Source organism: Suricata suricatta, chromosome 10, assembly GCF_006229205.1.
Source record: "Suricata suricatta isolate VVHF042 chromosome 10, meerkat_22Aug2017_6uvM2_HiC, whole genome shotgun sequence".
Taxonomy (NCBI): Eukaryota; Metazoa; Chordata; class Mammalia; order Carnivora; family Herpestidae; genus Suricata; species Suricata suricatta.
Genome location: NC_043709.1, coordinates 43,985,729 through 44,008,214, shown reverse-complemented (window position 1 = coordinate 44,008,214; position 22,486 = coordinate 43,985,729). Strand labels below are relative to the sequence as shown.

The 22,486-nt window shown below is 39.6% G+C and overlaps 1 protein-coding gene across 1 annotated transcript in view; it reads left to right on the top strand.

Moving 5' to 3' along the window:
* The window catches only part of TMEM19 (transmembrane protein 19), a 42,314-nt gene extending 20,556 nt beyond the window's left edge, over positions 1 to 21,758 (top strand). Inside the window, exon 7 of the mRNA XM_029955119.1 lies at positions 21,664 to 21,758. The gene's annotated coding sequence lies outside the window, so the exon portion shown is untranslated. The remainder of the gene's footprint in view (positions 1 to 21,663) is intronic.
* Positions 21,759 to 22,486: the final 728 nt, after the last annotated feature.

Below are 22,486 nucleotides of genomic sequence, written 5' to 3'. Positions count from 1 at the left end.
GCTGCATTGGCTCCCTGCTGTCATTGTGGAGCTGGCTTTGGAGCCTCTGTCCCATCTCTCCTCACTGCCCCTCCCCCACTTGCACACACTCTCCCTCTCTCAGACATAAGTATTAAAAAAACTTTTTGATAAAAAAATTAAAACATTTTCATAGAAAGAACTCCATGTAAGAGTATAACAAAACAATACCTACTGCCTACCTAGGACAGCCTAAAGGTATACATACCATTTTTATATTACTGTTGTACAGTAGAGGAGAGGAAGGTTATGTGCTCATGGCTCTTGAAGGAGACCTGAAGACTTCAGGGAATGGCATTTGAGGACTCATGAAATGGAGCTACCAGGAGAATAATGAATTGATACAACAGATGATTCCATTCTTAGCTTTTCTCATTACTTGGGTTATGAGTGCCTCAAACAAGGTGTACAAATCTCTTTTCTTGTGTCTAACTGCTTTATATGTAGGAAATGCTAATGCCATCCCAATTAAAGATCTAGTAGAGAGAAAAATCATGCAAGGTGAGATATCATAAACTTTGCCTCATGCCTGTAGTATTAACGGCTGCTGCCTGTTATGCACAGCAGATATACTGGAGCCCAATCATCTGATGTCCTTGATGTTTCATCTGCTGCTTCTGATGTCATCAGAGCAAGAAAAAAACTGTCTTTGCCCCAGATTTCAGGTGAATTGTACATACTTTAAAGATGAAAACACAATTATGCAGCTAAATTATTTAATTTCCTAATAGAGTATCTGCTGCTGTAATTCCAAATGGTTCTGAATATTTTTTTTAATTTTTTAAGAATACTTATTTTTGAGAGAGACAGAGTGTGAGCAAGAGGAGATAGGACAGAGAGAGAGGGAGACACAGAATCTGAAGCAGGCTTCATGTTCTGACCCGTCAGCACAGAGCACGCCACAGGGCTTGAATTTACGAACTGCGAGATCATGACCTGAGCTGAAGTCTGAAACTTAACCGACTAAGCCACCCAAGTGCCACTGGTCCTGAATATTTTAAAAAATATATAAGTATTCAGTATATGTTTGTTAAATTAAGTTTTTTAACTTTAATCAGTGTTTCCTTTAAGAGTCACTGAAAGCTAAGAATCAGGAACGTTGTTCTGGAGGAAAATAAAAAAATAAACCAGTTTGGCCACCTGAATTCCTGAGGACTGTGATGATTCCAACATTTCTCAGTCATGTGACGCACTATTAATGGTTTTGAAACTAATGAGTCAGGAAATGATAATAAGGGTAAGGCTCCTAAAATTGTTTTCTCTTCTAGGACTAGACATGTTAACTCTCATTCATTACCACCTTCAAAATTTATTTTATGCATGTGGCAACTCTTGTTTTAATGTTTGGATTTTTTCTTTCATTTTTAAGTTATTTTTTATTTTTTTTAAGTAATCTTGAACTCCTGACCCCCCCAACTTGAATTCATGACCCCTAAGACCGGGAGTCACACGCTCCACGAATGAGCTACCCATGTGTCCCAGATAGTTTTCCTTTTTTAATTAATATTTAATTACTTACATAACACTGAATTTTTTAAATATTAGTGTATTAGAGATAAAACTAAAATATCCTTTGCCTCTATAACCCCCTCAACAGACCTAGCCTTCTTCTACCTTTCTCAAAATAACTACCAATAGAAATGTGAGAAATTTTCTACACAATTATTGTTTTGGGTTTATTTTAACACATTATTTTTGATCAATGAAGTTTTTTTTATAATTAATACTGTGACTTTGCTGCTTCAAGTTGGCTGCTTACATCCAAGAAAACTCTATTAAGGGAGAAAAAAGGTTAAAAAGATGTATACCAAAATATTAATGTATTATTTCTAAAATGTCTACAATCAAGTGTGTTTCTGCTACCAATCAAGAAGATACTCAAATAATCTCTGGAAATTACCTCTTCTCCATCTACCCCTCCCCACCATTGTTTTAAATGATATTCCTTGGCACAAAAAACAGACACATAGACCAATGGAATAGAATGTAGAACCCAGAATTGGACCCACAAATGTACAGCCAGTTAATCTTTGACAAAGCAGGAAAGAGTATCCAGTGGAAAAAGCCTCTTTAACAGGTGGTGCTGGGAGAACTGGACAGCAACATGCAAAAGAATGAAACTAGATCACTTTCTTACACCATACACAAAAATAAACTCAAAATGGATGAAGGACCTGAATGTGAGACAGGAAACCACCAAAACAGGAGAAAGCAGGAAACAACCTCCCTGACCTCAACTGCAGCAATATCTCACTTGACACATCCCCAAAGGCAAGGGAATCAAGAGCAAAAATGAACTGTTGGGACCTCATCAAGATAAAAAGCTTCTGCACTGCAAAGGAAACAATCAAGAAAACTAATAGGCAACCGACAGAATGAGAAAAGATAGTTGCAGATGACATATTGGATAAAGAGCTAGTACCCAAAATCCATAAGGGATTCATTAAACTCTATACCCAAAAAACGAATAATCCAGTGAAGAAATGGGCAGAAGGCATGAACAGACACTTCTCCAAAGAGGACATCCAAGATGGCCTATAGGCACATGAAACGATGCTCAGCGTCACTCAGCATCAGGGAAATACAAATCAAAACCACACTGAGATACCACCTCACACCAGTCAGAGTGGCTAAAATGAACAAATCAAGAGACTATAGATGCTGGCGAGGATGTGGAGAGACGGACGAGCACCCTCCTACACTTTTGGTGGGAATGTAAACTGGTGCAGCCAGTCTGGAAAACAGTGTGGAGGTTCCTCAAAAAATTAACAATAGAACTCCCCTATGACCCAGCAATAGCACTGCTAAGAATTTACCCAAGGGATACAGGAGTGCTGATGCATAGGGGCACATGTACCCCAATGTTCATAGCGACACTTTCAACAATAGCCAAATCATGGAAAGAGCCTAAATGTTCATCACTAGATGAGTGGATCAAGAAGATGTGGTTTATTTACACAATGGAATACTACATGGCAATGAGAAAGAATAAAATCTGGCCATTTGTAGGAAAGTAGCTGGAACTTCAGGGTATTATGCTAAGCGAGATAGGCGGAGAAAGACAGATACCATATGTTTTCACTCATGTGGAACAGGAGAAACTTAACAAAGGACAATGGGGGAGGGGAAGGGGAAAAAATAGTTGGGGAGAAGGAGGGAGGCAAACTATAAGAGACTCTTGAATACTGAGAACACACTGAGGGCTGATAGGGGTGGGGAATGGGGGTGATGGGCATGGAGGAGGGCACTTTTGGGATGAGTACTGGGTGATATATGGAAACCAACTTGATAATAAACTATAAAAGAAAAAAATTGTATTCCTTTTCTTTATAAACTACCTTATTAGCAATCAATTAAAAGACTAAAATGGGAGTTTAGTATAACACAATAAAAAGTAACTGGATACTCAAAGCAGTGCCTTAATACCTTCACTTTTAGATTGTTGCAAAAATTAATACAAGTATCACAGATCTCTGTACCTATGTGGTATATTTTGAGTGTGATTTTTTTGTTGTTGCCAATTTTTCACAGTCTTCTGATCTTAGATACTTGCATTTGGAATTATACATGGCAAAAACCTTTGACAAAATTCTCAACACATTGTCGTTTAATTCTAGAACAAGGAACCTTAAGGAATCTTCTCAACCCATTGCCCAGAGTAGAGATTTGCTCATATGAGTGAGTGTAGTGTTTCCTTTTTTTTTCTTAATGTTTATTTTTGAGAGACAGAGAAATAGGAAAGGGAAGCACAGAGAGAGAAGGAGACACAGAATCTGAAGCAGGCTCCAGGCTCTGAGTTGTCCGCACAGAGCCTGACGCAGGGCTCAAACTCATGAAGCATGAGATCATGACCTGAGCCAAAGCCACCCGCTTAATCAACTGAGCCACCCAGGCTCTAACACTGTCCTATCTACATGGAATTCCTTCACTCTCTCTTCCCTTATAGATCGCTGAAAAACTGGTTTAGTGGCACCTCTAAGAATCTTCCTGTTGCTGAATCAGGTATGCCCATATACATTCTACACTTAGCTACAACAGTTATTACACAGTGAACATTTATTGAGTCATCATATTAATACTTAACCTTCTTTAAACTACTAGTCTTCTCATTGCTAAATACTAGCATGCATAGAGGTGCCTGGGTGGCTCAGCCGGTTGAGTATCTGACTCTTGATTTCATCTCAGGTCATGATCCCATGTTCGTCAGATCAACCCCCAAAGCAGGCTCCGAGCTGAGTGTGGAGCGTACCTAAGATTCATTCTTGCTATTGCTCGTGCTCGTGCTCCCGCGCGCGCTCGCTCTCTCTCTCTCTCTCTCTCTCTCTCTCTCTCTCTCTCCCCCTCTCTCCCCCTCTCTCCCTCCCCCCTCCCTCCCCCCCGTGTCCCTCTCCCCCACTTGCTCTCTCTCTTGCTTGCTTTCTAAAATAAAAATTTAAAAACAAACATGTAGAAAGGGCTCTAAACGTTTCTTTGAGACTAAGAGTTTTAAGGTCCGTTTATGGGGCTAGAATAATAATACAAATTCTATTTTCTCTTAATTTCATCAGGCCCCACAGTGTTTTAAATGGTGATACTACATAGCATTATGAGAGAATAAACTCATTAGAACTGGGAGTGTGGTAGATATAGGTCCCCATATTTCTCTTGTGATTGTGTAATATTGCATGTAATTACTCAATTATAGTTCTATAAAATTTGATTCTAAAATTGATCTTTAATGGACTTATATATTATTGAACAAGGCTAATTCTTTATTTTTTCCATAAAGTAGAGCACTAAATTTGTCCAAACACTAAACATTCTAAAGTGTGCTGCTTTTTTTTTTTCTTAGAGAAAGAGTGCAAGTCGGAGAGAGGGGCACCCCAAGTGTGTTTCCTCAGTAATTAACAAGCAGCTTCTCTTTCAGTTACACAACCTGTACCCTGGCGTATATAGAAATATATTTTGAGGGGCACCTGAGTGGCTCAGTTACTTAAGCATCTGGCTCTTGATACAGCTCAGGTCATGATCTCACAGTTTGTGAGTTCAAGTCCTGCATCAGCCTCTGTGCTGGCAGCTCAGAGCCTGGAGCCTGCTTCAGATTCTGTGTCTCCCCTTCTCTCTGCTCCTTCCCCACTGGCACTCTGTTTCTCTCTCTCTTCAAAATTAATCAACATTAAAAACTAAAACAATGAGAATGAACAGCCTCAGTATAGACAGGTTGAGCAAAAGAGATTAGACACAAGATATACTGTGATTCAGGGCACCTGGATGGCTCAGTTGGTTGAGTGTCTGACTCTTGAGCTCAGCTCAGGTCCTGTCCAAGGTCATGGATCAACCCCCACATTAGGCTCTGTACTGAGTGTGGAGCCTTCTTAAGATTCCCTCTCTTTCTCTTTCTCTCTCTCTCTCTCTCTCTCTCTCTCTCTCTCTCCCTCTCTCTCTCCCTCCCTCCCTCCCTCCCTCCCCCCTCTCCCTCCTTTCCTCTCCCTCTCCCTCTCTCTTTCCCCTGCCCATCTCCCCAGCTTGCTCATTCTCTCCAAAATAAGTCAAAAAAAAAAAAATACATACTGTGATTTCATTTATATAAAGAACAAAAATGTGTAAAACTCATCCATGCTATAGGAGGTCAGGAATAGTGGTTACCTGGAGGATAGAGACTAATGAATGGATGTTTCATGAGAGGAGCTTCTGAGGTGCTAAAACATGTTTCTTGATCTGGAGGCTGCCTGTAGGAGTGTGTCCAGTTGTGGAAATGTGTCAGGCTAAACATTTATGTGCATTTATTATTTCAGTAAAAAGATGAAATAAATATCACAGTAAATGGAACGTTCTATTTATTATTGCTTTAAAAAGAGGGAAAGAAAATACTAAATCCTTTTGTGAGTGTGTCCTGGTGCAGAGGAAACCATGATTGTTGAGGGGTCTGGTCTCAGGCACACCATTCTGTTCTATATTTCTCACTATTTCATGTCCTGTCTCGCCTACGCAGTGACATCGTGGGAGAGAGGGTTTAATCCTGAGTTAAGGAAACCTGGGTTTTAGCTTCCAGCCAAACAAGCATTCATTTTCTGCCTCTGTGCTTCAGCCATTGTGTATTGAAGTTGGTGAATCAAAGAAGAGTAAGACAAGGACTGTGTCCATCTGATAAGAGTGGGGGAGACATATGTGTAACTACCTACCATGAACAAATATCAAATATGACGTATCTACTGTGATTTTTTTAAGTGATTTTAATTTTGCATTCTGGTGCCCCTTTCAACTTCCCATAACCTTATGTAAAAACTCTAGCAAGCCCTTGACACTTCTCTTATTCTTAGAAACTGATGGAAGAGTAGGTAGATGAGCTATGAGAGACTAGAGAACCATGTCCCACTTACCCATAGTAGGCTTCTAGCTTGAAGCAGGTCCAAGCTGAGAAGCCTAAGTCAAAGTTGATTTTTTTTTTTTTTTTTTTTTTTTGCTTTTGTTCTTAAAGCCAGGTTTGGCTGGGGCACCTGGGTGGCTCAATTGGTTAAGCGGGTGGCTTCAGCTTAGGTCACAATCTCCCAGTTCATGGGTTCAAGCCCTGCATCAGGCTCTGTGCTGACAGCTCAGAGCCTGGAGCCTACTTCAGATTCTGTGTCTGTCTCTCTCTCTCTCTGACCCTCCCCTGCTCATGCTCTGTTTCTCTCTGTCTCAATAATAAATAAAACATTTTTTTTAAATAATAAAGCCACATTTGGCTATTTTAAATGCTGAATTGAGACTAATGATAAAATTGAAATTTGCTGATATCGGTTGTTATGGGCTGAATATTTGTATGCCCCCCAAATTCACATGTTGAAATCTTAACCTCCAGTGTGATGGCATTAGGAGGTGAGGTCTTTGGGAAGTGATTAGGTCATGAGAGGGGAGCCTCATGAATGAGACTAGTGCTCTAATAAAAGAGACCCCAGAGCCCTGCCTGACCCTCTCTGCCATGTGAGAACACAAAAAGAAAATGGCCATCTGTAACCCAGAAGAGGGCTCTCACCAGAAGACCTTGCTGGAACCCTGACAGCTGACTTCCAGCCTCCAAAACTGGGAGATAAAAGTTTGCTTATAAGTCATCTACTCTGTGGTATTTTCTCACAGGAGCCTGAACAGATTAAGACACTGGTGTAGAAGGGGGTCAGGGAGAGAGAGGCAGGAAAAAGGGAGTTATGTAAAGATAGTTTTGGTTGTCTAGGCATGGCAGATGGCTGAAGCTGGCGTTATTGGATGATTTTGGTAGACAGAAGGTTAAGGCTGGTGCTAGCTTGTGAGGTGCTTTTGTGGGCTCTCAAGGTTTCCTGCTGAGCCCCCCTTTTTTTATTTTTACTGTTTTTATTTATTTGAGAGAGAGAGAGAGAGAGAGAGAGAGAGAGAGAGAGACAGCGCAAGCAGGGGAGGGTCAGAGAGAGAGGGAGACACAGAATCTGAAACAGGCTCCAGGCTCTGAGCTAGCTGTCAGCACAGAGCCCGACACGGGGCTCGAACCCACGAACTGCGAGATCATGACCTGAGCCAAAGTCGGACAATTAACCGACTGAGCCACCCAGGAGCCCCGAGCCCCTTTTTTGCAGTTCTTGAAGCAGCAGATGCATCTCTGGTTCAAGTGGCTGTCTGCATCAGTTAATCCATTAAAGCAAACCATCCCAAACTTAGTGGGTTAAAGCAAAAACCATTTATTTGCATTTAGTTTTGTGGCTGGCAATTTGGCTTAGGATCAGCTGGGAATCTCTGTTCCACCTGATGTCAGCTGGGCTCACTCAGGTTGGCAGAGAGTTGACAGGCTGGAGCACTAGTCAGAAAGGCCTCATTTGTATGTCTGGCACTGGATGGCACTTGTCCCTTGGCCGGGCTCCTGTACATGACCTGTCATCCTCCAGTATGCGTTTCTTTACATTGATGACAAACGTTCCAAGAAAGCACAAGTAGCAGCTGCAAGTTCTCTTAAGCCTGGCCACAGAAGTCTCATGACTTCTGCTAGTCATTAGTCAAAAAAAGTCAAAAGGCCAGTACAATTCAAGGGAAAATGTACCCCACAGCCCCATGGAAGGATTAGTTACACCACAGAGGAGAAAGGTGATAGAGAAGTGGATGCGCTGGGGGCCATCAGGCGAGCACTCCACCACTCCCACTTCCTCAGCTCCTGGCCCACGCGCTCTTTCTGCTGAGATACTCTCACTTGTCAGGCAGCCCTACTGGCCTGGATTCAAGACAACCTCATGATAGGGTTTTACCAGGTGACCTACATAAGCTGCTTGGGAAAACCTGCTTTCACCACGCCTGGAAGTGCTGGCCAGTTTCAGGGCAGGAGTCTCTCTCTCTGGCTTTAGCATCAAAGACAGACGTTTGCTTGCCTTTTGGAATCCCTGGCAAGAGTCAGCTCCCGGGATGATAGTTGGCTTTAACTTGTCCTTTTTTTTTTCTTTTTAATGTTTGTTTATTTTGAGGAGTTGGGGAGGGAAGGGACAGAGAGAGAGAGGGAGAGAGAATCCCAAGCAGGCCCCGTACTGATGGAACCCAATGTGGGGCTTAACCAACTGAGCCACCCTGAATGCCCTGGGCTTTAATTTTATTTTTTTTTAATGCTTATTCATTTTTGAGAGACAGAGACAGAGAGAGAGACAGAGACAGAGCACAAGTGGGGCAGGAGCAGAGAAAGAAGACAGAATCCAAAGCAGGCTCTAGGCTCTCAGCTGTCAGCACAGAGCCTGATGTGGGGCTCAAAGCCACAAACTGTGAAATCATGACCTGAACCAAAGTCAGATGCTCAACCAACTGAGCCACCCAGGAGCCCCTAGGAGTCTTTAACATTCTTAGGCATGACTCAGGCACTAATCATCTCTGTGTCAACCAAAGGAAACACTCACCAAAGGTACACTTGAAATCTTCTCCCCAAGTGGGATTCAGTGCCCAGCTACCACTCACTTTAAAGAAACTCTTTAGGGGCACCTGGGTGGCTAAATCGGTCAAGTGTCCGACTCTTGATTTCAGCTCAGGTCATGATCTCACAGTTTTGTGAGTTAAAGCCCCACATTGGGCTCTGCGCTGACAGCTCAGAACCTACTTGGGATTCTTTCTCTTCCCTCTCTCTGCCCCTCCCCTAGCATCCACAAGCTCTTTCTCTCTCTCAAAAGAAATAAGCTTAAAAGAAATAAAAGAAATGAAAAGAAACTCTTTATTATTTGCTGAAGCTTTCTCCTCTCTGGCCTCACTTTATAACTCTGATCTGGCTGAGGAGCCCAGGAGATGTGCAAGAAGTTGTCAAGTTCTCCATGGAAGGCTGCATGTGGTACTCTTACTTCAGTCTTCTGATGTATATTGTACTAACATCTCCATCAAAAGAGCAATTTGAGTCATTCCCAACCTAACACAGTGAGAACGCAGATGAATAAAAGTTTGGCAAGTCGAGATGCTCCCTCCAGAGGGTATAACAGCACATCTGAAGACTGAGTTTTGAAGGAGTATGACTATTTGAGGGGGAAAAAAAGTTCGCTGAGACTAGAGATTAGGTGGACAGCAATTGTGTAAAATGAAGCCAAAGAGGTAGGTTGAGACCCATTCATAAAGAACCCTAATACTAATTGTACAATCTTGGGACAAAAAAACTATTCATCTCTCTGTATGGAAAATGAGATTGATATCATCTATCTACCTATTTATTTTTATTAGAGAGAGAGAGAGCACATGCCGGGGAGAGTGGTCGAGGGAGAGAGAGAGAATCTCAAGCAGGTTCCACATTCAGCACAGAGCCCAATGTGGGGCTCAATCCCATGACCCAAGCCAAAATCAAGAGTCAGATGCCTAACCAACTGAGTTACTCACACGACCTTCTATGCATATTTTATATTCCACCATACTGTTGATATCACATGAGTCAGTATATGAAAAGCCTGTGGAGAAAATGGACATCCCCAGAAGATGTCCATGTTCTAGTCCTCAGAACCTATTTACATGACATGACAAAGAGGACTTGCAGATGTGTTTAAGGTTAAGAACCTTGAGTTAGAAAGATTATCTTAGATTGTCTAAATGGGTCCAATTGAATCACATGAACCCTTAAAAGTAGAGACCCTTTCCTGACTGTGGTCAAAGAAAGATTTTTGATAACAGTCAAAGTGATGCTGCTTTTGAAGATTGAGGAAAAAGGCTATAAGTCAAGGAATGTGGGCAGCCTATAGAAGCTGGGAAAGGCAAGGAAACATATTCTTTCCTAGAGCCTCTAGAAGGAATGCAACCCTGCTGACACCTTAATTTTAGGACTTCTGCCCTACAGAGCACTAAGGCAATAAATTTGTATTGTTTGGGGCCATTAAGTTTATGATAATTTGTTTCAGCAGCCACAGAAAGCTAATAGGACATGCAGCAATAATGCCACAACAGGCTCTGGAGCTAGAACATCCCCCTGGACTCAAATACTAGCTCTACTGCTCGGTAGCTGCATGAACTCTGTATCTCAGGTTCCTCGTCCATAAAATGAGGCTATCAATAGCACCTAGTGCAGGAAGCTGCTATGAGAATCAAATAAGTTAAGTCATCTAACAGATTTAGCACAGTCTCCAGTATATATTAAGCAGTCAATGTTATCATTACTATGTGACATGTCCATAGTGCCATGCAACTGCCAGGTAGTTCTGCTCTTTTATATTTATTATTATTGCTATTATTCTCTGGAAAAGATAACTCCCAATATTATATGAATGAACTGTGCCCATGTAATTCACTTTGCCAGAGGTAAGAAAGATACTATTTTTTGGAGTTCATTTATTTATTTTGAGAGAGAGAGAGAGAGAGAGAGAGAGAGAGAGCGAGCACACACATACATGTAGGGAGGAAGGCAGAGAGGAGAGAGAGAATCCCATGCAGTGCAGAGCCCATCTTGGAGCTCAAACTCACAAACCGTGAGATCATGACCTGAGCCAAAATTAAGAGTCAGATGCTTAACCAACTGAGCCACTCAGGTTCCGCAAGAAAGATAGTTTTTCACACTTACTCTTTTAACCCAAACCTTACTCTTAAGATTTTGGTACCATTTTTCTCCTAGTGAGATAATGAATGCCTACCATTGGGCATACGGATCCCTAGACTCTTTGGCCTTATCAATGGTTATTCCTCTTCACACATTTCATGTATCTAGGCCATCTGGATTACTCCTAGTCCTAGAATATATTCTGTGCTTTCCAGTGTCTCCACATTATTCCATACTTCTGCGTTCTGACAGAAATTTTACTGGTATCTGTGAGAAGACATATGTACTTTCACATTTTCACTTTCAAAATTAGATCCTCAAGTGATAGGAGTATGATAAAATGATCTCTGTGTCCACTTGACAAATTTTTTATTCTTCCACTTAATTCCTAGCCCCACACCCACAGCCAAATACCCTTAAAGTCTCTGAGGGAAGAAACAGGGAATGTTACAAGTAGTAGGTGCTTTCTAAAGTAGTAGGAGATCACGATGGTCCCTGCTCAGCTTCTCTTGGATGGAAGAAGGGGAAAAAATTGATTGGCTTAAGAGGAAGCATGGTCTTAACTTTCTTTGTGTCTTGTTTGCTGGTCTGCTTTCACTAAAAGCTTAATGGGTTGACCAATTTTTACATAATTAACAAACAAAACAGGTAAAAATGTGTTCCTGGAAGATTTTATCACTACCCACCTTCCAACACCAGATTTTTGCGCCCTAACTGTATTCAGGGTTACTAAGGTACTCTGACTTTGCTGGGATGTAATTCAAAATGCAGCCTTCACAAGATACAAATGCTCTTATTTTAGAACAAAAGAAAATATAAACTTTTACACAAAGGAATTAGAAATTTATCACACGAAAGTTTGGCTTTAGTTTTTAAATTTATTTTGTAATGTTCAAACACATACCAAGTAGACAAATATATAATGTATCCTGATATATCTATCACCCAGTTTCAATAATTAATCCATATTCTGCCACTCTTGCTGCATGTATACTATATTCATGTATACTCATTCTCAATTCTCACTTGATTTTTTTATGGTGTTATTTTTGAAGTAAATGTTTCTTCATTGAAATACACAATATTTTTAATTGTACAACTCTGACAAATGATTCACCCATGTGAAGCACACCCTGTCAAGATACAGAACATTTCCATCACCCCAGAAATTTCCTTGGTTATTTCCTGTCAATCACTCCCTTTCCCAGATATAATCACTATAGATTAGTTTTGCCTGTTCTAGAATATCATATAAATAGAATACAATATGTACTCTTCAGTGTCTGGTGTTGGTGTTGTTGTTGTTGTTGTTGTTGTTATTATTATTATTATTATATCTGAGCTCCATCTAAATGGTTGCATGTATAAGTGATTTCTTCTCATTGATAAAAAGTATTCCATCGTATGTTGTCATAAACAACCTTTAAGATGGTTCTTGGGTTAGCCCCCTTGCATACTAGATAAAGCTAGTCTCTGCTACCAATAGGACATTGAGGAAATGACAGTATGTGACTTCCGAAGCTGAGTCATAAAAGACATTACAGCTTCTACTTTGCTTTCTTTTGGATCATTCATTCTGGGGAAAGCCAGCCTCCATGTCATGAAAACACTTCAGCAACCCGTGGAGAGGCCCACATGGGGAGAAACTGAGGCCTGCTGTCAACATCCAGCACCATGTGACTTAAAGTCTTCTACCTGGCCAAATTCTTGACTGCCACTTCATGAGGGTTTCTAAGCTCCTGAATTCCTGACCCACAGAAACTATGTTCATGAGAGATGTCAGTCTGTACTTTTCCTTTCTTAATAATGTCTCTGTCTAATTTGGTATTAAGGTAATGTTGGCCTTACAGAGTAAGTTAGGAAGTTCCCTTTGCTTCTACTTTTTATATCACCATAGAGAACTGGTTCCTTAAATTTGTTCCTTAAATGGTTGATAAATTCACCAGTGAAACCATTTGGGTTTGGTGTTTTCTGTCTTGGAAAGTTATTAATTACCAATTCAGTTTCCTTAATACATAGGCCTAGACAGATATTTCTTTTTGTGTGAGTTTTAGTATATTGTGTCTTTCCAGGAATTGGTTGACTTTATCTAAGTTATCAAATTTGTGGGAATAGGTGTTTATAATATTTTTTTATTATCCTGTTAGTGTCCGTGAGATTGGTAGTGATGATACTTCTTTCCTCTCTGATATTAGTAATTTGTATCTCCTCTTTTTTTCCTTTTAATTTGTCTTTCTTGATTAGCCTCACTTGGGTTTTTCAATTTTATTGTTCTTTCAAAGGACCAACTTTTTGTTTCGTTAATTTTCTCTACTGTTTTTGTTTTCAAATTCATTAATTTCTGTTCTAATTTTCAGTATTTTCTTTCTTCTGCTTTAATTTGCTTTGAATTTAATTTTCTCTTCTTTTTCAAGCTTTCCTAAATTGAAAGCTCAGACTATTGACATTTTTCCCCCCTTAAAATGCATTTCCGGGATGCCTAAATGGCTCAGTCAGTTAAATGTCTGACTCTTGATTTCAGCTCAGGTCTTGGTCTGAGGGCCAAGAATTCCAGCCCCACATTGGGCTTCACACTGGACATAAAACCTACTTTAAAAGAAAAATGCATTTCAATGCTATAAATTTCCCTCTAAACACCACTTTCACTGCAATCCACAACTTTGAGTAGGTTGTATTTTAATTTTTACTTACTATAAAATGTTTTTAAAATTATTTTTATTATTATGAAGTAAGTTCTACACCCAACGGGGGACTTGAACTCACAACCCTGAGATCAAGAGTTGCATGCTCTACTGACTAAGCAAGCCAAGCACTCCTTAAAATATTTTTTAATTCCTTTTGAGACTTATGCATTGACTCATGTATTATTTAGAAGTGTATTGTTTGATCTCCAAATATGTTGGGATTTTTGAGCTATCTTTGTTATTGATTTCTAATTGTGGTCTAAAGGCAAACTTTGTATGGTGTCTTCTTTTAAATTTGTTAAGGTGTATTTTATGGCCCAGAAGGTGGTGAAATTCTTGGTTAATATTTCATATGAATTTAAGAAAAATGTGTATTTTGCTGTTGTTAGATAAAGTGTTCTATAAATTTCAATTATACCCAGTTGATTGATGGCACTCTTCAGTTCTACTCTATTTTTCCTGATTTTTTTGCTTGTTGGATCTGTCAGTTATTGATAGTTACTAAAGTCTCAAACTCTAATTTTTTTTTGTTTATTTATTTTTGAGAGAGAGAGACATAGAGTGTGAGCAGGGGAGGGTCATAGAGAGAGGGAGACATAGAATCAAAACAGGCTCCAGCTGTCAGTACAGAGCCCAACAGGGCCCAAACCCACAAACTGTGAGATCATTACCTGAGCTGAACTTGGCCACTTAACCGCTGAGTCACCCAGGTGCCCCTGAAGTCTCAAACTCTAAAGTGGACATATCTATTTCTTTTTGCAATTCTATCAGCTTTTGCCACACATATCTTCAAGCTCACTAATTCTTCTCTCACCAGGTTCTAGTCTATTGATGAGCCCATCAAAAGCATTCTTCGTTTCTGTTATGTGTTTTTTACTTCTAGCATTTCCTTTTGATTCCTTTTTAGGATTTCCATCTCTCTGCTTACATTACTAATCAACATTTTCCATATCGTCCACTTTTTTCTTTAGAGCACTTAGTATATTAATCAATTCTTTTAAATTCCTTGTCTCATGGCACCTGGGTGGGTCAGTCAGTTAAGTGTCTGACTCTTGATTTAGGCTCAGGTTATGAGATCACGGTTCATGATTTCAAGCCCTGAGTCAGGATCCACATTGATGATGCAGGGCCTGCTTGAAATTCTCTCTCCTCCTCCTCCTCCTCCTCCTCCTCCTCCTTCTGTCTCTCCCTCTTTCTCTCTCTCTCTCAAAAAGTAAACTTAAAACAATAAAAACTAAATAAATTCCTTGTCTCATAATTCTACAATCTTTGCCATGTCTGAATCTGGTTCTAATGCTTGCTTTGTCTCTTAAGATTGGTTTTTGCCTTTTAGCATGCCTTGTAATTTTTTGTTGAAAACTCACTTGATATACCAGGAATAGGCCTTTAATGTGAGTTTTTATATTGACTGGCTAGGAGTTGGGCTATGTTTAACGTTTGCTTTGCTGTGGTGTCAGAGACTAAAATTTTCCCTAGGTTCTTGTTTTTGTCTCCCTTATTGTCTTTGGGTATTCCTAGAATAGGAATTTAAGAATAGAATCTGAGACTTGCAGTTCTTTTAGCTTTAATCTCCTATTATTATGCAAGAGGCCTATTGATGAGGTGGCAAAGTGTGGGAGACATGTTCTATAATCCTATAATTCGGTCCCAGTCTTTTAGTAAGCAAGTTGGTTATTTACTTTTCCCCGTGTCAAAGGCTAGAGGAGGCTGGAGTCGGGTATTTCCCTTCCCCCAGGTGGGTTAGGCTTTGGTAAATCCCCAGTTAGGCTCCAGTAAAATAGTTTTCCTTGAGGGACAACTTTGTTAAGGAGAACTGAGAGCTCTTTAGCACTTTAAAAATGATTACTTTCCTCCTCCCCCGGAGGGATTTTTCTCTGCTCCTTACAGCAAAAATTTGATATAGTTCTTGGGGGTAAAATTTAGGAAAGTGTAAGGGCCTTCCTAATCCTGGGCCTCGTAGGAGTTTTAAACTCTCAAGTGAGTCTGCAATGAATTTCCAACAACTTTTTAGTTGTTGTTTCAAGTTTTCTTACTGAAAGAAAGCTGCTGGCTTTTGCTCCTGGGCTTCCACCTGTAATCTGTGATTTTCTGTATCCACTTCTCTGTCTCTCAGTTCTCAGGGCAGCAGTTTGCCCTATGACTTCAGTTCTCTGCTAGATCTAAGAAGACTTGTTGATTTTCAATTTGTTCAGCTTTTTTCTTATTGTGGAAGTCATCACTTCCAACCTCTTTACATGTCAGATGGAACCAATATGGTTTCAATGTTAACAATTTGTGAACTATGTGATAATGAGCTTCATTTTCTCATCAGTGAATAATAATACCTACTTTGCAAAGTTGCAGAAATTCGGAGTTTGTGTATGCAAATCACTTAGCCCTGGTGTAGGAGATTAATGAGTGGTTGCTTTTTTTATTGGTTGATGGCACACTTCTCTGAGGATCTAGACACATTCCAAATAGTAATCTAATCTGGACTAAGGATTAGCAACCTTTCAACATGATTAAACTAAGGCTTTATTTATTCACTTTTTCTTTCATTTGAAAAATAAAAATTGGTTCAGTTCTCAATATCTTCTAACACATACTTTATATTATCATTCAGTAAAAATTATTTTTCTGAATGATGAGTATATTAAATCTTCATTCCACATATAAAAATTACTTCTTTATGAAAGGAAGCAGGTCTAAGCCAAACTGACTCCATGACAAGCTTCAAGTTTCCCCTCTGACCTTGGAGGCCAGAAGTGTCAGTTTCTCAGAATCATTAGACAATAAAAGAGCATAGATTGCTCAACCAGGGACCACCCTAGTAACACCCAATCAGAAGCGGCCAGCTAAAATGCTTAACATTCCTAAAGGCAGGCCTAGAGATAGAAGCTATAGATAATCACTTACTGCTTATGCTAGTTACACCATATGTGTTTGTCCTTAGTCTACCCTGTAATTGGTTATTTTCAAAGAAACACTAAATATTGTGATTGGGTCCCGCCAAAAGTAACTAACGCTCTAAACAAAATGTATGGTTAAAGTTGCTGCCAATGATGTTATGCGATAATGATTGGATCACTGTACCTGTGTCACAGTTTCCTGTAACTCCCCCTTCCCACACCCCATAAAAACCCTGCTCAGCCCTTGTTCAGGGCTCACGGCACAGATCCACTGCGCTGGTGAAGGCTGTGAGACTGAGCTTAAGCCCGGTGAACTTAAGCCTGTAATAAATGCCCTTTGCTTTTGCATGCGTGACTCAGCCTCCCCGGTGGTCTCTGGTTTTGGGGGACGATATTGCGATCTGGGCATAACACTTAATCTTGTTGTTTTATATCTGCAGCAGCAAATCACTTAGTACTAGAAAGTTCATTAGAGTTAGAAATGGAAGGAATGAGAGTGAGTCCTAATTCCATCACTAATTAGCTGAATGATTTTGGGCAAGTCATTTTCATACTTGAGTATCAGTTTCTTCATTCAAATCACAAACTATTTGAAATAAGTGATCAAAAACTTATTTCAGGATTACATTTCAAGTTTTCTTTCTTTTTTTTCTCTACACCCAAGTGGGTTTCAAACTCATGACCCCAAGATCAAGAGTTGCATACTCTTCCAACTGAGCCAGCAAGGCACCCCAAAACATTCAATCTTTTAATCACTGATCAAAATTAAGAACTAACACTTTTCATTTATTGATTTATTAAATATTATTTATGAGCTCTTGGGTATATTGCACAGTATTAGCCATAAGGTACTGAGACAAAGAAGTAGAACCAAATAAACAAGCTTATAGTCCAGCTAGGAGTCAAGTGTTACACCCATAATCACACAAGTAAATAATTATACATTATGGTAGGTTTTGTAAAGGAAACTTCAGGGTGGGTGAATAGTGGGCCCTAGAAAGACTAATTTTATTGGAAGGTTACAAAATATTTTTCTGAGCAAGTGACAGCAAGCAATGACCAGGTAAAGGGTAGGGAGTAGAGAGCATTCCTGGCATAAGAACTATCCAGCAGCAAAGTCCTGAGACAGGAAAAGCTTAACACATTAAAAAAAGAATGCAAAGGTTAGGCTGGAGCCTAATGAGCAGTGGGGAAATGATGTAAGGAGGAGGAGTAGCCAGACAGGGGCTGGATCCCCAGAGAGCCTTGCCTTGTCAGATTTTGGGTTCTATCTTAGTGTAATGGAAAATAACTAAATTCTTCCAAAGTTCCTTGAAGCTGAGATTTAGCCTCACTCTGTAGACCTTGCTCTCTTTAAGATCTGCACTCTGCAGAGCAAGAGAACCTGTCTAAAGAAATTGTATCTACAATGACTAATACAAGAGTAGCTCATGAGGCAAACACTGAATTGCCTTTGGTGTAGGGCTTAAGGCAGTGGTTCTCAGTGTTGGCTACAGAGTGGAATCCCCAGGAAAGTTTTAAAAACTCCCTCTGCCTTGTTTCCCCTTTTGAGCAATTTCATCTAATTGGCCTGGGGTACAGCAGGAGAACTTCTCAAGCTTCTCTGTGATTCAAATGTGCAGCCCAAACTGAGAACAACTGGGAGGGAGAGCTAGAATGCTCAAAGTTTTAACAATTTTTGTTCCACCACGTATTCACCCATTTTCAGAACAGCCAACATGCTTGCCAGGAAGTGTTCTCAGTATTTCACAAAAGTAGACCTTTATAATTCTCACAAGAATGCACTGATGGATGACCCCCCGCCACCCCCCCCACCCCCCCACCCCCCCCCACCCCGGATAAACAAGGAAACTGAGAGTTTGAGTAATTTGCCAAAGCCGCATCACTAGTAAGCAGCAGAGCTGGTATTTAAACTGAGGCAATCTTCATTCTTCTCTACTTTGTTATAAGATCTCTATTTTTGGAATCAGAAGAAAGGTGATAACCTGCCTGCTTTCCTCATTGTCAGTACAAGTCTAATAACTACTTATTGAACTTCAAGTCCTCCAAAAAACTACTTATTACACTTCAAGTCCTTCAGGACCTGATCCCTAATAAGAAAAAAGGAAGGAAAAGAAAAGTACCCCAGGGGTACCTGGCTGGCTCAGTTGGTAGAGCATGTGAGTCTTGATCTCTGGATTGTGAGTTCAAGCCCCACACTGGGCGTAGATCTTATTTAAAAGAAAAAGAAAAAAAAAAAAAAGAAAAGAGAAAAGAGAAGAAAATCACCCTATATAGGTTAAAACCAGGAAAAAAGTCATAAATGGAAAATAATCTTCCCCCAAAGAGAACAACTTACATTGTTTTTTAAAACTTAATGAAATTCAAGTGCAGTAAAGAAAAAGTACTAGAAACATATAAAACAGAAATCTCCAGCTAAATATGTTGGTAGATAAACTGAAAAACATTCATCACTGTAGTGGCCTAGAAGGTAAAGTGTAAGAACTCTCTCAAAGTGCAAAGCAAAAGCAGACATGGAAATTAGGAGGGCAAACAGGCAACCAGAGCAGAGAGGCAAGAGACCTCACATACAAACAGCAGGCACTCTAGACAGTCAAAAAGAAACATTCAAGAGAGCTGAAAGATCTAGTTTTGTAAATTAAAGAGGCTCCCAGAACCCAGGATAGACTGGATTGATAAGAAAATACACATTCACAACCTGATAAAAATTCCTGAACTCTATGAATAAAGAAGAATATTATTTGCTACCACTTAGAAAGAACAAATTGCTGAAGAAGAAACAAAGAACCAGATTTGCATTGGACTTACTGTCAACTCCAGAAGCTTCAAGGCAGTAGAATACCATCTTTAAAATGGGAAAAGTCAAGATTTTTAACTTAGCTATGATGTAATTAGCCTGTCAAGTGAAGGAAGGGTCCTATTTATTTTTTTAATGCTTATATTATTTTTTAGAGAAAGCAGAGGAGGGGCAGAGAGAAAAGGGGACAGGGTATATCAAGTGAGCTCTGTACTGACAGCAGACAGCCAGATGTAGGGCTTGAACTCACAAGCCATGAGTTCATGGCCTGAGCCGAAGTCAGGCACTAAACTATTGAGCCACCCAGGCTTCCCAAAGAACAATCTTTGAAAATGAGCAGTAATTCAGGGGTGCCTGCCTGGGTGGCTTAGGTTCGTTAAGTGTCCGGCTTTTCATTTCAGCTCAGGTCATGATCTCACAGTTTATGAGATGGAGCCCCCAAGTGAGGCTCTGCACTTGACAGCATGGAGCGTGCTTGGGATTCTATTTTCCTCTCTCTCTGCCCCTTCCCTGCTTGCTCGCTCGCTCTCTCTCTCTCTCTCTCTCAAAATAAGTAAATAGACTTTGAAAAAATAAAGAAAATGCTTAGTAATTCAGATAATAGATCATTCACATGCCTCATCTAGAAAAATATTAAGGGAAAGAAATAAATAAACTAATGGGTCTGATTAAGTGAAAGAGAGCAAAAATAGACACAATTAGACTTGAGAAAGAAGACATACAACATATTCAGCAGAGATTAAAAGGATTATAAGAATACAACTAGCAATTCTATAACAACAAATCTGCAAGCCTTTTATGAATTGGACAATTTTCTTGCAAAATATAAATTACCAATATGTGCACTTTGTATAAAAACTGCAATCTCCATAAAAGAGATAGTGAAGATGATTTTTTTAAAAATCTACTACTTGTAAAAGGCTCCAGTACCATATGAATTCACAACTTCTAAAGAACAGATAATTCTGTTCCTTTTCTAGAAAGTTATAGTTTAAATTAGAAGGATTCCTAATTTATTATAAGAAGCCAGACTAAGTTTAAAATATATTTTAACATTTCCATATAAATGTTAGGCATATTTTATCCAATTCTATAATAAACACAATTGGGGTAACAACTAATTAATACATTACTGGGGTGCCTGGCTGAATCAGTTCGTAGAGCATGCAACTCTTGATCTCAGGGTCATGAGTTCAAGCCCCATGTTGGGTATAGAGCTTACTTAAAAATGTTTATATTACGTTTGGGAAAATGTTATTTTAATGCTAACTTTGCATCCAAGAATATAGTGCGTTTTCCCATATCTTCAGATCTAATGTTTTTTTTATTATGCCTACCAATAAAATTTTACAGATTTCACATATTTAATCAATACTTTCTTAAGCATTTTACAGTTTTTCCACTATTATGAATAAGATATGGAATATTTTTTCTCATTCTCTATTTCTAGGTGCTTGTTGCCAGAACATTGAAAAACCTAATGAATTTAGTATATTGCTTTGATACATAGCCATTTTACTAATCTCTTACTAAGTCTTCTTATTTTATTTATTTATGTTTTTTACACCCGCTGCCTCGTCATTCACTTTATTAAGAACTCTGGATATGTTTCCATTTTCGCAGGAAATGAGGTCTGATCAAGCAGCACTAATACCTCGGGCCTCTTACTAATTCTACTCGTTATTTTATTGAATACCTTAGGCATATAAAGGGTAGAAGCAGTAAAGATGTTATTAATGCTGTCACTTCCGCAGTTTCCTGGAATTTTTTTTTTTTTTTTTTTTTTTTAGAGGGGTGCCTGGGTGGCTCAGTCGGTTAAGCCTCTGGCTTCGGCTCAGGTCAGATCTCACGTTCATGGGTTCGAGCCCCGCGTCAGGCTCTGTGCTGACACCTAGCTCAGAGCCCAGAGCTTGCTTCTGGTTCTGCGTCTCCTTCTCTCTCTGCCCCTCCCCCTCTCATGCTCTGTCTCTCTCAGTATCAAAAATAAACTTAAAAAAATAAAAAATAAATAAAACTTAAAAAAATTTTTTTAGAGAAAAAGAGAGTGTTGAGTGGTGGAGCTGGGCAGAGGGAGAGAGAAAAAGAATCCCAAGCAGAATCCAGGCTGTCAGCACAGAGCCCTTGCACAGCCCAATGCAGGGGTCGAAACTACAACCCTGGGATCAAGACTTGAGGAAATCAAGAGTTAGGAGCCACCCAGGTGCCCCTAGAAGTTGTTGTTGTTGTTGTTGTTGTTGTTTTAAATGAAAACCACACTGGGGGGGTGGGCATTATAGGGACATAAAGAAAACAAATCTTGTTAATTTCTTTTTTCTACAGCACGTCCCAAAGGACTCCATTGGGGAAGAGAAGAATGGTTGAGTTTCAGCCAAGCTTCACCTCCTTTCTAGTCAAGCTTAATAAATAATGTAGTTCATAAAATATGCGCCTTTGAGAGGTATTTTGTTTGCTTGCATTGAAGTGACAAAAAATAGGGGCACTTGGGTGGCTCAGTGGGTGAAGCATCCAACTTCCCCTCAGGTCATGATCTCACAGGTTCATGAGTCCAAGCCCCACATCAGGCTCTGTGCTGACAGCTAGCTCAGAGCCTGGAGCCTGTCTTCGGATTCTGTATCTCTGTCTCTCTCTGACCCTTGACTGCTCACAGTCTCTCTCTCTCTCAAAAATAAATAAAATATATTTTAAAAGTGACAAAAAATTATATACTCATTATCAGTAAATGGTTTTCAATAATTCATTGATTTAACAAAGTATTTTTAAATGCCTACAATGTGCCAGCCACACTGTATACATTTTGTATGCATTGGGCATACGAAAATAAAAAACAGTCTCTGATGTCAGAGAGTTTACGAGATAGTAAGTAGACAAGCTCCTGAACATTTAATTTTGATATATAATTACAAAGATAACAATAAAAAAGGGTATATGGAAGCACTGTGAAAAGAGATTCCTAATCCATTTTAAGGTCATTTTTAATTATACCTGAGAAGTGCTATGGAAACAGATGGAGTGGTTTAAGAACTGAAAAAGTGGAAATAATGTGCAAAGACATTGTACTTAAAAGTGAATTTGAAGTGGAAGACTCCTTCAAAGATGGAGAGGCCATATAGAATGAGATTAATTTCTAAAGCTATCCTGTTTG